The 14,966-nt window shown below is 41.7% G+C and overlaps 1 pseudogene; it reads right to left on the bottom strand.

Moving 5' to 3' along the window:
• Nucleotides 1-1,326: 1,326 nt before the first annotated feature.
• LOC105307981 lies at nt 1,327-1,945 on the bottom strand (annotated as a pseudogene).
• Nucleotides 1,946-14,966: the final 13,021 nt, after the last annotated feature.

The raw sequence follows: 14,966 nt of genomic DNA, 5'->3' as shown, positions 1-14,966 counted from the left end.
CCCCCACCCCACCTTCCGCCCTGACCTGCTGAGTCAGCAGTTCTGACTCCGGAGGGTGTTGGGGCCCAGATCTGGATTTTAACCAGCCCTGATTCCGATGTGCAAACTCTAGTCTAAAAACTATTAAAGAATGAGGACATATATTATCAAACACTAGAAGAAGTGTGTGTGTGTGTGTGTGTGTGTGTGTGTGTGTGTGTGTGTGTGTGTGTGTGTGTTGGGGGTGGGCGGTTAGGGTGCTTTGTGGTCAGCATTTGCCTTTATATCTCTGTTAATCCTGGCTATCTCTTTCTCCTTTGTTGCCTTGCCCTTAGCCAGCTCTGCTCCTAGACAAAGAGAGCTACAAGCTGCAATCAGGAAACAATGCTTCCTTTCCCGAGGCCAGTGGGGGAAGTGCATCATTCCCAATCATGGAATAACAGGGCCTCCTTCCAGTTGGATTGGACTAACTTAAGTCACGGCTTGCCTAGACCAATAACAACATCCTGTGGGGGGCAGGGAGAAAAGGGAATGCCATGTGTTGATTAGTCAAAGTCCAGACGCATGAGCCAATCAGTGGCAAGAGGATGTGGGCTCCACTTAACTGATGAGACTCAGGCCTGGGGTGGGGTAGGATAGAGCCCTGAACACATGGGTTCCATCAGGAGGTAGAATCCTGCTGTCTGTGAACATCCTGTCAAGCTCAGTGCCTGGGTTTTTTTCTTTTATAAAATAACTATACAAGCAATTAGGGAATGGTTGAGATGTTTGCATGGAGTTAAACAATATTCTCTCAAATTATTTTTTCTTCTGTTTGTATTTTATAATCATTTTTAATTTTGTTTTTTTCCTTCTCTTTTTATTTTTATGTTATAAAATAGTGGTTTTTTTGCTTTTAAGTGTGTAAAAAGTGCAAGCAATATAAAAAATAAAATACAAATCACCCCAAACCCAATCACTCTGAGATGAAACAATTAATAGTTAGTAGTCTTTTTCTTTAGAATTTGTTAATGCTGATGGATACACACATGTACACATGCATACTCTTTCTAATGTTAAACCATCCTAAATTCTTAGAAAATAATAATGTTGACATGGTCTTTTATATTTTTATGTGTTTTGAGTGAATTCAATTTGCCAATATTTTTCTTGGGATTTTGTTACCTCTATATTCATAAAAGATTGGTTTAAAATTTACTTTTTTTCTTTTCTTTTATTTTTTAGTCTAAATGCATTTTACTTTTTTACATCCTACATGACATGTTTTTCTTAAAAACTATGCCTCTGCTCCAAAAAATCAAGGTCAAAATAAATGAAGAGCTCAAGGTAACATCAGTCTCATTCATCCTAGTCTAACTGTGTGAATGAAAAGCAGCAGCCAGTTATGATGATGACAGGTGATGGATCCAAATTGTTAAATTTGTTAACATTTTTAAAAATTTCTAACCCATCCTTAAAGAAAATTACACATGGGAGTCACACCATCCTCACAGTATTCCAGCAGAGCAATCAGGCCATTTGGATTCACATTTCACAAATAAATAATTGGTAGTTTTTTTGAAATTAGCAAGGATGTGCTTGATTTGTTTTGCAGTCCATCATAAAGGTTTTACTCTTTCTGGTCTATGTTCCTCAAGTTTCCCTTTGATTGATTTCATGTAATCTTTGATATACTTCTTGTAGGCTTCTTTTGTGAGGCTGGTTTCCTACAAATGCTGGCTCATGACCATATCAACACCAGTGATTGCTGTGTTCCATACCCTCACCCTCAGGGCCTTCAGTGGAGGCATTCGCCAATGAGTCATCAGTGTGACTCTCAGTCCTCCTGACCATCTTCCCTTCCACCTCCAGGCACAGCTGGTCTGCAACCTCCGTTACTTGTAGATGTCGGAGAACATCTCCTCATGGCTGATGAGGTCCAGGTAAATGATCATGATGGCAGTTGGAAGGAGACGACAGTGGCACTGGCTTAAGTTTGGAGGGAGTGCGATGCAGCCCAAGTGTCACTTGGGGGTGCGGAAAAGCGATCTACTCTTTTCTTATCAGCATTATATAGCTTACATTTCAAAGCTTTTTGTAAACATTTCCTCTTTTTCTTTTTCTACAACTGTGCTGGCCAGTACAGTAGTCACTAGCTATGTGTGGCTATTAAGCACATGCAGTGTGTAGCTGGTGAATCCTGAGGCATGCTGTATGTGTGCAACACATACTGGCTTTTGAAGATAACATAAAACATGAGATATAAAATAGTTTAGAAATTTCATAATGGACTAAATGTTAAAATGATAATATTTAGATATATTAAATAAAATAGAATTTATTATTGAATGAAAATATACCCACGATCACCTGAAAACAACTTGTGTCCATTTAAAAAACTTTGCTGGAGACAAGAAAGGAATGGAGATAAGAAGAAATAAAGGTATGAAGTGGATATAGTTGAGGGGCTTTGAGCTAGAAAGACCAGGGACACGTGGGTCTGCTGGAAGCTCTCAGGGCCCTCACCTCTTCCCTTCATGAACTGGCTTGTATTTTGGGTCTGATTACAATTCTTAGGAGAAAGAGGATGGTGTCTCCACCCTCATAGAAAGCCTGTACAATGGGCTCTATCCTTGGCTTTCAAAGCTGCCATTGGAGGAGACAGTAGGTACTACATAAAAGAAAAACAGGAGAAATCAATGCATTGCAGAACAAACAATTCACTTTCCCTGAGGCATTTGTTTCCTGTGGTGTGGTCACTGCTGAGGTTCTGCAGGCCTATCACTCCGTGAAAGGAGGCAGGAGTAGTGAAAGGAGGCAGGAGTAGGCGGCATGCAGCCAAAGATTTTATGACCATGTTAAACCAATTAGTTATATCACACCCAGGTGAACAAGTATAGGGGAGGAGAAATCAAACAACAGATTGTTCATGCAGCTTCTAGAGTAAACAGATTACTTTATTAGACAGTTTATGGATAGCCATTAATTTCTTGCTGGATAATCAAATAGTGAGGGTTTTCTATTTATCCTGAGAGCCTAAATTCCAAACTGATATCATCCTTTCAGTATGAGTGTCGTCATTTCTAGTCTTTATGGACTGCCCTAGGTCAATGAATGAATGAACAACAAGGCAACATAAAATGAGAACTCAGTCCCTAGAGAGGGCATGACTTTGATCTCCTTTTTTGTACTTTTTGCAAGATATCAATGGTGATAATGTCCTGTGAGCTTAACTCTCTTAGTAGTGAAGTTAATTTCTATTTCTTTTCTTTAGAATTATAAGCTTCAGGAATTAGTAGCTGGCTCTCATTATGGAAGCTGAATATTCTTAAGCAACTCTTGGGGCAAAGAAAGCCAGAATCTGGGCTATGAGCTCAGGGTTGGATCTTAGCCATAGGTGTAACTGGTCAGTTTAGCAAGTTGACCTCTGACATTACAAAGTGGGAATCTTTTGTAAAACTATGTTGAGAAGGAATGAAAGCCCTTTATCAAAAACTCCTTGTGGAGGAGAATGTCAAAGTGCCTGAAATGCCCACTCTAAGAAATGCTTTTCAATCAAGATCCCCAAGACCTCTGGGAAACTCAAATGTTATCTTGTAGGAACAATGACCTTTAATGATTACCCACTGATACCTGAGCTTGAATGAGTTTATAACTCTGAGCACAGGAATAGGTTCCAAGACGGTCTGAGTGCTTTGGGTGAGGATTGGGGCTAGGGAGAGTCTATGGTGGGTGCTCAGCTCTAAGGTTTGGCATGGGGATGGAACAGGGGTCTGGAACACCTGTCCTAGGCCCTTACTCAGCTCCTACTCTGTAACTTTCCTCTGAGGCCAGACTTCATGAAGCTGAGTCCCCATGGATGTAGGTACAGAGGGAGATGATATGGAGGAAAGAGAGGGAGTAAGTTCAGTGAGGGAAAGAACTTGGGCAGTGTATCCTGGAAGATCTTTTCATTAATGCCCAGCTGACAGCTGTTTCTTGTTACATTTTGTGGAAACATAAACTTGGATGCATTTTTAAATGAGATTTTCAGATTTATGTTGAGATACAGCTTGATTTATACCTGACTTTCTCTATAGATACCATTAGGCTTCACACTGAGAAAATCTCATACTGAAAATGCAGACTGATGACAATAGCCAACATTAATGAACACTGACTATTTTCTAGGCAATGTGCCAAGCATTTTTCATGTTTTTTCTCATTTTGTACTTTCAGACACTGTGTGATACATATTATTATTGTCTCAAAACATTCATTTTTTCAACAAATTGAGCACCTGCCATGTGCCCTGCATCGGCTCAGGACTGGCTCGTCATGTTAAGTAGGATGGCAGGACACCTGTCTCCATGCTAGCAGGGAAGATGGACTAGGATAGCTGGACTTGAATTTGGTCATGTCAACCACTGAGGTCACATAGTAAGAATTTTCACCTTGGGCTTCTGGAAAGCCACAGGCCACCCTATGCCCACCTTGGCCTCACCCTCAACAAACTGGGAGTGTTATAAACTATAAAGTACCTGGTGTGTGACACTAGGAATCTTTCGCCTAAACTCTTAATCATGGGTGGATCTTTTTGTTTCTATTAATAAATAAGAGCAAACTAATGAATAAACTTTATAAGTTGTAACAACCTCTAACCCTTCTGACAACCCAGGCCCCAAGGAGAAGAGAAACCATCTACAGCTTCTCAAAGTCCTCTGTAACCCTCACCCCCAGCAGCTATCTCCTTGTCTAAGCCTAGATGCTTCAAATCGGAAGATGGGAAGATTCTGAATCCTCGGACATAAAGGGGCAATTCCAAAGCCAATAGGTTCTTCTTCACTCAAGAAGAGGATTGTCCAGGGAGCAGCTGAGGCCACATAATTGATGACACATAATTCAGGTTTAAACAATCTGTGGAAAGGGGACAGGTCAGCCTTTCTTTGAGGTTGGAGCTCCCATTGAGTATTCCCAGTGGAGGATTTGGTTTTGGCTTGGTTAGAGGAAAATTGTTCTTCCTCTCAGCTGAGGGTTCTCCAGTATGAGTAGCTTCAGCATGATCTCGAGGGCCTTCACACCAGTTTGAGATTCAGGAATATGGGGAAGGGCCAGAGCTTGCATTTCTGTAGCTTCCCAGGGGATGCAGGTGATACCGGTGGGACCTTACCAGCAGAACCACCCATCTAAGGAGAGATGGGACATATAGTAACCAGATTTTCAGAAAGAGAAATCTAGACAGCCAACAATGATCTCTACCCAAATTTTCTACTCAAAATTTCCACTGCCAATTTTGTCAGAGCAGGGGCTACTATGTAGTTCAGAATCATGGTATCACAGAATGTGAAAGCTAGGTGGGAGCTTAATAACACCCTGCCGAGGTCTCTCAACTGTCTCTTAACCCTGGCCAATTACCTGGCAGAGCTTTTGAAACATGCTGACATGTGGGCAGCTATCCCGGTCAGCCAGATAGGAACCTCTGCGGGTGGCCCAGGGAACTGGTCTACTTTAGAAGCTCTGTGGGGCTTTCTCAGTAGGCTGGCTGAAAACCCGGATTTAGTACACAGGTTTGCAAAGTGAGGCCCCACACCACCAACATCACCTGGGAAATTGTTGGAAATGAAAATTGTCAGGCCTCCCTCCAGACCTGCTGAAACTCTGGGGGTTGGGCTACCCACGTGGGTTATAACATATTCTTCAGTGGATGCCAGTGCATGCTCAAGAACATTCCTCATTTTATAGTTGAGAGAACTAAAGGCCAGTGGTTGAAAGTGATCCACATCGCACAACCAGTCAGTGGCAGAGTTGGACTTAGAATCTAGGCCTCCTGACCCATTAATTCTCTCCTGCCACCCTCCTCCGCTTCCTTTCCACATAACTCAGCTCAGGGTTTGGCACATATCAGGGCAGCAAGGCTGGTAAGGACTGATGAGCATTTCCTCACCACCCCTCCATGCATTCACCCATTTCTTTTTCCAGGCTGAGCTGGCCAGCAATGATGCAAAACAAAGAGATAGATCAGCCAAATGAATAAAAAGAGGCCTGGAGACCAGTGGATCGTTAACTTGTGAATAGCAAGTCTGGGTTGCCAGACCCTGCATGTCATTCTTAGCTGCAAGAACAATACACAGAGACAGACTATCATGTTGCCACATCTGTTGATGGAGGCTTTAATGTGGAAGGCAGCTGGGCCACGTGTTGTTTTTGTTTTTGTTTTTGTTTTGGTATTCTCTATAACTTTTTCTTTTTCTGGCTTTATTGAAATATAATAGGCAATTAGTTGCTCATATTAACATTGTACAATTCAATGAGTTTTTTTTTTTCGATTATAGTTGGCATACAATAATATATTAGTTTCAGTGTACAGCATAGTGATTAGAGATTATATAACTCACAAAGCGATAAACCCACTAAATCTAGTACCCCCTTCTCCTTACATATTTATTACATTTTTAACTATTTTCCTTATGTTATGCTTTATGTCTCCCTGTCTATTTTGCAACTATTCATTTGTACTTCTGACTACCTTGGCTCTTTACCATCCCTCCAACTCCCTCCCATCCAGTAGCCCTCAAAATATGCTCTGTATTTATAAGTTTATTTCCATTTTTGTTGTTGTTGTTTATTTTGTTCTTTAGAATCCACATGTACATGAAATCATGCAATATTTGTCTTTTTCTATTTGACTTATTTCATTCAACACAATATCTTCTAGGTTCATCAAGGCAATATCTTTTTCCATCCCTTTCCTTTTAGTATGTATGTGTCTTTTAATCTGAAGTGAGTCTCTTGTAGGCAGCATATATAGGGGTCTTGTTTTCTTATCCTTTCAAACACTCTATCTTTTGGTTGGAACACTTAATTCATTTGAGGTACTTGTTGATAAAAGTGAAGTTATTACCACTCTTTATTCATGTTTTTGATACATGTTTTTCTTAAAGAAGTCCTTTCAACATTTCCTGTAGTACTGGCTTGGTGTTGATAAATTCCTTTAGCTTATTTTTGTCTGGGAAGCTCTTTATCTGTCCTTCGATTCTAAATGGTAGCTTTGCTGCATAAAGTATGCTTGATTGTAGATCTGGATTTTCATCACATTGAATATTTTGTGCCATGCCCTCTGTCCTGCATAGGTTTTTTTTTTTTTTTTTTTTGAGAAATCAGCTGCCAGTCTTATTGGGTGCTCTCTGTAGGTAATTAACTGCTTTTCTCTTGCTGCTTTTAATATTCTCTCTCTGTATTTAACCTTTGGAATTTTAATTATAACGTGTCTTGGTGTGAACCTTGTTGTTTCATCTTTTTTGAGACTCTCTGAGCTTCCAGGGCTTATATGTCTATTTCATTCACCAGGTTAAGGAAATTTTCCATCATTATTTCTTCAAATAGCTCTTTAACTTCTTGTTTTCCTTCAGGTACCCCTATGACATGGATAGTTTTACATTTAACAATGTCCCGTAGGCTCCTTAAATTACTTATATAGTCTTGGCTTCTTTTTTCTTGCCATTCTGGTTGGGTGTCCTTGACTTCCCAATCCTCTATGTCAGTGGTTCAGTCCTCTTCTTCATCCACTCTGTTGATTCCTTCTAATATACTCTTCACCTCAGATAAAGGGTTTTTCATTTCTGACTGGTTCCCTTTTAGAATTTCCATGTCCATTTTTATGTTTTTTTTCTTTATCTCTTTGTTAAAGTTCTCACTGAATTCATCTACACTCCCCCTAAGTTCATTGAGCATCTTTATAACCAGTGTTTTGAACTGTGCATCTGTTAGGTTGCTTGACTCCATTATTCTTGGATCTCTGTTCTTTTCTCTCATATGGTTTCTGCTTCTTTGTCTTCCCATTTTGGCTGCCTTTCTGTGTCTGTTTCTATGTACTAAGCAAAGCTCCCAGTCTTATTAGAGTGGTTTCGTGTAGTAGGTGTCCAGTGGCACATTCCTGAGAGGGGTTCAGCTGCAGGCCAAGTTTAACCCCAGCCTGTGCCCTCTGGGGCCACCTGTTAAGATTCAGCAGGCAATCCACGGATGCAGTGCTTATAGTTGCCTCAAGAAACCACACCAGAAACTGAGGCCAGCTGCAACCAGTGTGAGTGTTGGCACTGCTCAGGAAGGAGCACCAGACTCACTGAGGACAAAACTTGATGTGGCTTGGGTGGGGCTGTGACTTGGGGGAGGCAAAGTTTTAGGGAATCCTCTGGGTGGAGCGACCTCTGTTTTCCAGTTCGGATGACATCTCAGCTATGGTGGCACTGTGTCCACAACTTGGGAGCCCGGGAGGGCTCACCAGAAGAAAAATGGATACTGCAAGCACTTCTGCCCAGGAGAGAGCCTCACCTCTGGCCCTCACTCGGACAACTCGGTGTCCCACCGTAAGTCCCTGGTGCTCCCCAAGCAGCTGACCTGGCTTGGTGCTCAGAGCAAACTGGTCTGTCACCATGAAAGTCCGCTCATGGACACAGATCCTTTAAGAGGCGTCTGTAGCTGCTGGTTACAGCTGCTGCAACCTCTGTTCCACTCAGCCACTCGGGACTGGGCAGCCTCGGGTCTTCGCCCCCTCCTACCTTCTACCATTGCAGGGTGATTTCTTATTTCTTCCTAGTTGTAGTGCTTCTGTTTGTCTAGATCCCTAGTGACTTTGCTTGCTGTTTGTTCCATGTTTCTGTCTCAACTTTGATTTGGTCGCAAGAGGGATGAACAGGGCCTCTATCATCTATGCCATTTTTCCCCTCCTTGGGCCATGCATTTTTAATTCTTTGTAAATCCAAGCTTCTCTTGAAGGGAGGAAAGAAAGTTGCAGAGAATAACTAAAGTTCTTTAAGGATGACATATTGACAATCTCACATAAAAAAACAAACAAAACAAACAAACAAACAAAAACCCAAAAGGAATTGTGCCTCTAAAGAGCTGGCTATTTAACCTAGGAGTATTATCAGCACATAAAAGGGATTATGCAACTTGTGCATTCAGGCTGCTTTGCCTCTCTAAGCAGCAGGAAGAGAAAGAGCAACAGCTGAAGTTCCAACTACACTGAGAAGACCTTCCCTTTAGGATGCATTGCCCTTGGGTCCACGGCTATGGAGACGAGGCCTTAGAAAGAGCCTGTGGGGGCAGGCTTGGGCTGGGTCTCTGTGCCCTGTGGCAGGGCCTCTCAAGCTGGGACATACACACAGATAACTTGGGAGACTAATATCAATGCAGATTCTGATTCCTAAAGTCTGGGGTGGGGCATGGGATTCTAAATTTCTGACAAGCTGATGAATTTTGTTCCGTGCATATTTTGGGTAATAAGTTTCTAGAGATTGCACTTCATATGTAAGAAATGCATCATCCCCTGGGGAACCAGACACATGGCTAATAGTGTGGACAACGTGGATGTCAAGTGGCCTTAGATCTAGATCCCCAGGAGAAGCAGGAGGATAGGAGGAGTAGGCTGCAGAGGGAGCATCAGGCTGGGTTTTTCTTTTTCTGTGAGATGGGGTCAAATAAAAACAAATCCAAATTTAGGTGAGGAAAGATTTCATTGGAAAAAACTACTGCAATAAGAAAAGACCCATTGCAATACAGAGATGGTCAGATCATGAGGTCTGCATGGGTCTTGAAGGTCAGGCAGAGGAATTTTTTTGAAAGGGAGGAGTAAGCAAGCCTAGAAGAGCCTGCATGAAGGAATGAGTGGGATGAGGAGGTGGCACAAGAGGACAATGGAGCAGAAAATGTCTTTTCTTTTAGCCAGTTCTTGGGAGGGGACTGAAAGAGAGGTGTTAGGGAGGGGCTGAGAGTGAGGGCCAGAGGTGAGGCTCTCTCCTGGGCAGAAGTGCTTGCAGACACATTCTGATGTGGGCTCAGGTTAGGTGGGCCCAAATTCAGGAGCCTGACTGCATGAAGGAGAGAAGTTTAAAGTTTGGCAATTCAAGTTAGCATGTATTTTGTCTAGATTGTTCAGGGACGACAAGCCTGTCAACTAATCATTTATGAGGCAAAGAATGGGAATTTGAAGGGTCTATGTATAACCTTGTCATCGGTAAACAAGGAGAGCATTCATGTGTTTTATCTAAGTCATGTGGGTTTGGGTGGTTTTTGTAGTGAGCATTTCCAAGAATAAGGGGTGGGACATTTCTTAATGGTGAAGCCCTGGGCTCAGGTAAAGTTTAGCATTGTCAATGCCCATGAACGGGCATTCTTTTTATAATGTGTCCTTCCTGTCAGTGTAGTCCTTAAAGAGTTAAAAATGAGACTCATACAAATATAGAATGAACACAAGCCCAATATTATATTTAGCTCATTAGTAAGTGAATCAGTAAGATGGCAGAGATGATTCAAAAAGAAGTAGAGAACCAGGTTCCAGCCCACCATAAAAAGCATCCCAAGTTAAGTTTGTTGACTTAAGGACACCATTGTTTTGTTAATGTAATATTGGGGAAATAAAACTGTAATTTTTGGGATTTTTTTTTACAAGATAGCAATTATATGCATCTATACTAGATGTGGTCTCTAATTGATCATGTAATTCACAGCATTTAGCACAGGTTCATTCCCTTAGGTAATTGAAAAATACTTGACTGGTCTTGTTACATATCCTGCCAGCATTGTAATTAAAGGTCATGCCACCCAGTTTTTTGCCTTATTTCCACATTTTAAATACTTTTCCTAACATCTCCAAGAATTTAAAGAGGGTCTGTTTATGAGCTGACTTGTTCAAAGCATATCTACACTGTAAACTTATTCCAGACTAGCATTATAATAAATAAGAAAAGGCCATATTTTTTTAAACCCACTGACAGCAGAGTGGTGATCATATTATTTTGTTGTTTGCTACCACTGAATTTTCCACAGGACCGTTTTGGGAAACAAAATTATTAAGGGCGGGGGGCGGTGGGCGCGGGGACCTGTTTCTATTAATATTAGCCCACAGAGCAAAACAGTTTAGTAAGCTTCAAAACAAAAGTATTTTCCCGAGGGCTGAACAATACAAGGTATCAGTATCCTAACGTGTTAAAGCTCTGATGAGAAGTGCTGCCAAGCAGAGCTATTATTAGTTCTCTTGTGAGCCAGAAGCTCTTGTTTGCACACTCAGATGAGCCCACACTTCCTAAAACTATCAAACCCCACTTTAATTAGTCTGTTAATAGAACTTGTTGTGATCCCAGTTGCTCCTGGCCTCCAATTTTTGCCTCCAATCTCTGTTAACTTAGTTTAACATCACGTAACAGGAGAAATTCAGGGATTTTGTTAACAAAAATAAGCTGACTTATCAGACTTTAACAATCAGATTGAAAAACAGGAATCGTTGGTAATCTTTCCAGTTAAAGTGGGAACAATATGATGTTTGTTCTTGGCAAATCCTTAGGTTTTTAAAACAATTTAATTGCCCATGCTATTTTTAGAGAAGGTGTTTTTATTTTTTTTTAATTGTCGGGAGACCACGATGCTCCCTTGAGTAGCTGAACTCATTTCCACTAGCTATGGAGAGATGTACACATAAGATATTATCACTGAAGGAAGATAAATGAAGCAAAGAAGAGAGAACATGGGCTTTGTATTATAAAGGTGACAGATAAGTGAGAAACAGTGGGAGGGAGGAAGAGAGTGGTTTCAAGTTTCATCTCTTGCTTATTCATACTCACCAGTCACATTACTTTTCCTCCATGGCACTTATCATCAACTGACAGTCAATATATTTTGTTTATTTTCTAATTGTTGTTTGTCTCTCGTCACCTTCTCTACCCCAGCTGGAATATAAACTCCATGAAGGCACATATTTTTTATGTTTTATTATTGCTGTTGGGGCTGTGCCTGATACGTAGCAGGTTCTCCATGAATATTTGTCAAATACTAAGAAAAAGAAGAAATGAGCAAAGCCCAGTTCTCCAGAGCAGGAACTTAGATCCAGAAGTGACCACATAGAGCTCTGGGGATGGGCAGAAATCTTGGGGAGCATGTAAGACTTGGGGCTTGATCCAACATCTGAGCTATAATTTAAGCAAGTTGTTTTTATTGAAAAGGAAAAATTTAATTTGTAAACTTGAGATGAACCTGGGCATTCTGGAACCAGTGTCCTTGCCCCAGCCATGGCTCCCCCATGGGTGGCCGGAGGGCTCAGACCTGTCTTGATTATTTTGTGTCCTCAGGAGCCCCACTTCTCCTTACCCCTCCATCTCCTCTGCTGGACAGCCGGGAGTGCGCTGCATTCCACATTGTTTCCTGCTGCTCCATCTTCACGTCTCCACCTTCTGTCTGCAATAATCTTTCGTTCCTCATCTGCTATAGAAGACCTCTTGTTCAGCCTTCATATCCTCACTGTGAATGGCCCTTTTGACCCTACCTGAGCAGTTAACACACTCCCGTTCGTGGTACGCTTTCATTCTGTGCCTTTGTCTATTAATACTACTCTGATAACAATTCCACTGCAACTTATGGTGAAAACCTCGGCTGCTACTTATCGAGCATGTGCTATGTGCAATGTCCTTGACATTTGCCCCCTGTAGTTCTCAGACCCACCATGAGGTAGCCAACTGAAGTATATTCGACAGATGAAGAAATGGGTTCAGGGAGATTGAAAACTTACAAGTAGAGGCAACACGGTTTGCAGGTGAGATCTGAAGATGTGTCTGATTGCAAAGGCCATGCTAGTTAAAATATGATAACACAGAGTTACACTGCAAGCAGTCACCCCAACTGTTGGTATAGCTGCCATTAAGACCAGCTTTAATTTCACAAGTTCTTACCCCACCTACTTTTGTAGGACATTGGCTTCCTTAAAGACCCTCTAGGATTTCTGGTGGGTTTCAGAGGGTCCCTTACATGTTCTCATGAACTTGTCTAATCTCATAGACTGTCATTGTTTTCTGCCACACACCTGCTGGGTCCCATGGAGTCTCATGGGGCATCTCTGGATTGGGTCCTGGCTGTTTGGCCCCAGGTCTCCACCAGGTGTCATGTTTTCTCCTTCTAGGTACTGCTTCCTTCTCCGGGACTGTGATCTCTACAGGAGAGGGAGGGGGTGCTGCAGTTCCTTCAGGTACCTCCCTTGTGTTTCATTCTGGGAAGGAAGACCTCAAACTCTTGTTTATTCCATCCTAATATTTTAGAGTAAAACATCTCTTCTGTTTTATCACCTCATTGCTGATTTCTATAAGACTCAGATGCACTCTTGGTGGTCGTGGTGTTGGGGGTCATGCCAGACCATCCCAGTGTTGCTGCAATAAATGGAGAGCCCCTTTACCCCATGGTGGCTGAGATGTAGTTCCTGGGTGTGCTCATGGGTCCAGATGCTCTGGCCTTGGGAAGATCAGCCCCTATCCAGTGCATCTGTTTGCTCATATTTATGTGGCCCAGCTTGAATGCACACACAGAAGGCTCTTTAGACTCCCTACAGAGAGGTTTCTGGTGGCTCAGTGCCACAGGGTGGCTGGCCCAGCACTCAAATCCTCAGCCTAAAGTGGGGCCACTGTGCGTGTTTACTCCAGCCTGTTGCAGAGCATGTAGCCTGCATTATCCAGGTCAGGTGTGCAGGCCTGCACAACATCCGCACCGAACGCTTGGCCAGGGAATGAGTGAAGGAGGCACAAACAATTGAATTATGTGTCTAGTAGCTTTATACTGGGTATAATATTAAGGCTTATTTTACGTTGATGCACTTTTTTTTTAAGTCTATAAAAAATAAAAAATAGAGTTTGTGTAGATTATGAATTAGAAAAAAAAAAAATAGATCATCTCTGAGTTTCCGTTTCGTCTAAGTAGAATTTTTAACAAGGCCACATGTTTTATGTCAACAAATATGAACAAGCTAAAATATGAATCTTTTTGCCAATCAATCACCACTCAGTCAAGGATCACTAAGCACCTTTGGGGTTGACTCCTGGATTGTATAAACATGATATGCTCACACAAGTGTCTTTATCACAAGAGACATTCACTTTCTTCTGTTGATTTCCAGCTGAACGACAGAGTGATCAGAGAGTATATAAAACTTACTCTTTGGTATCTGCCAAGCTTTGTTATGTGCCCTCAGTTTTCCTTTCATTTCAGTTCTGGCTGGCTTTGAGGAAGTAAGTAAGGTGTTTCTGATGCTCCAAGAGTTGTTGTTGGAAATTTGGAATCTCAGATCTCTTTCCAGGACTCCCCACACATGCAGACTCCTGTACTATTTCCTCTCTCTTTCTTCTGCTCCTTGCAAGGCCACCTTTGGGAAAGGATCAATTTGCAAATCATCTACAGCTTCTTTGAGAGCATGCAATAGACACAGCTATTACCAGGTCAAGCTGTTATAAAGAGAACTAATGTCAAGACCAAGTTAAAAAATGCCACCAAAGGAACTCTCAGAGTGTTATGTTCGTTAGATTGAGAACCAGCCTTCCTGTAATCGTCAATGCAGTTGGGAAGCAATAATTATGTTAATAATAAATTACTGATGTTTGTATAGCATTTTATCCTTCACAGATGGTCCTGCATCTATTTGCTTCTTGGCTCCTTGACACAAATCTATGATGTTTGCATACTCTTGCTTTAGGAATCATGGAATCTCTCCCTACTCCTGCTGTCTCTATCTTGCTCACCTTCTGCGGCAGACACATGGCTCTGACGTAAGACACAGGAGGTCTGGTTCTGATCCCAAGTTGAATGCTAAACTTGCTTTCAGAACCTGGGCAAGTCTTTTGGGGGTTTAATTTTCTTCATCTGAAAATTAAAGAAATTAGATCGAATCAGTAAATTTTTAGATGAAATCTTCTCAATGCTTGAAACAAGCTGCTTGTATTGACAAATGAAGAAGCGGGCCTGGAGTCCTCTCTATCTGTCCCCTCTGACCTCCTCATCTTCTGTAGAATCCTCTCAGCATTGCTATACTCCCCTAGGGCTCCATGGAAACACTAGACCTCATGACATGTAAGTCTCTGTTTAACCTAATATTTTATGACTCATTTTGTGACATTTTGTTTCCTCCTCTGTAAAAGAAAAAGGGTTGGATTCATTTGCCTCTAAAAATTAATTGACATCTGTGATTCAACACCAGGGGTGCAGAGATGCTTAGCAAAATAAAC

The sequence above is a fragment of the Pteropus vampyrus genome, unplaced genomic scaffold, assembly GCF_000151845.1.
Source record: "Pteropus vampyrus isolate Shadow unplaced genomic scaffold, Pvam_2.0 Scaffold536, whole genome shotgun sequence".
Taxonomy (NCBI): domain Eukaryota; kingdom Metazoa; phylum Chordata; class Mammalia; order Chiroptera; family Pteropodidae; genus Pteropus; species Pteropus vampyrus.
Note: the sequence above shows the minus strand (reverse complement) of the source record. Positions and strands in the feature narration are given on the sequence as shown.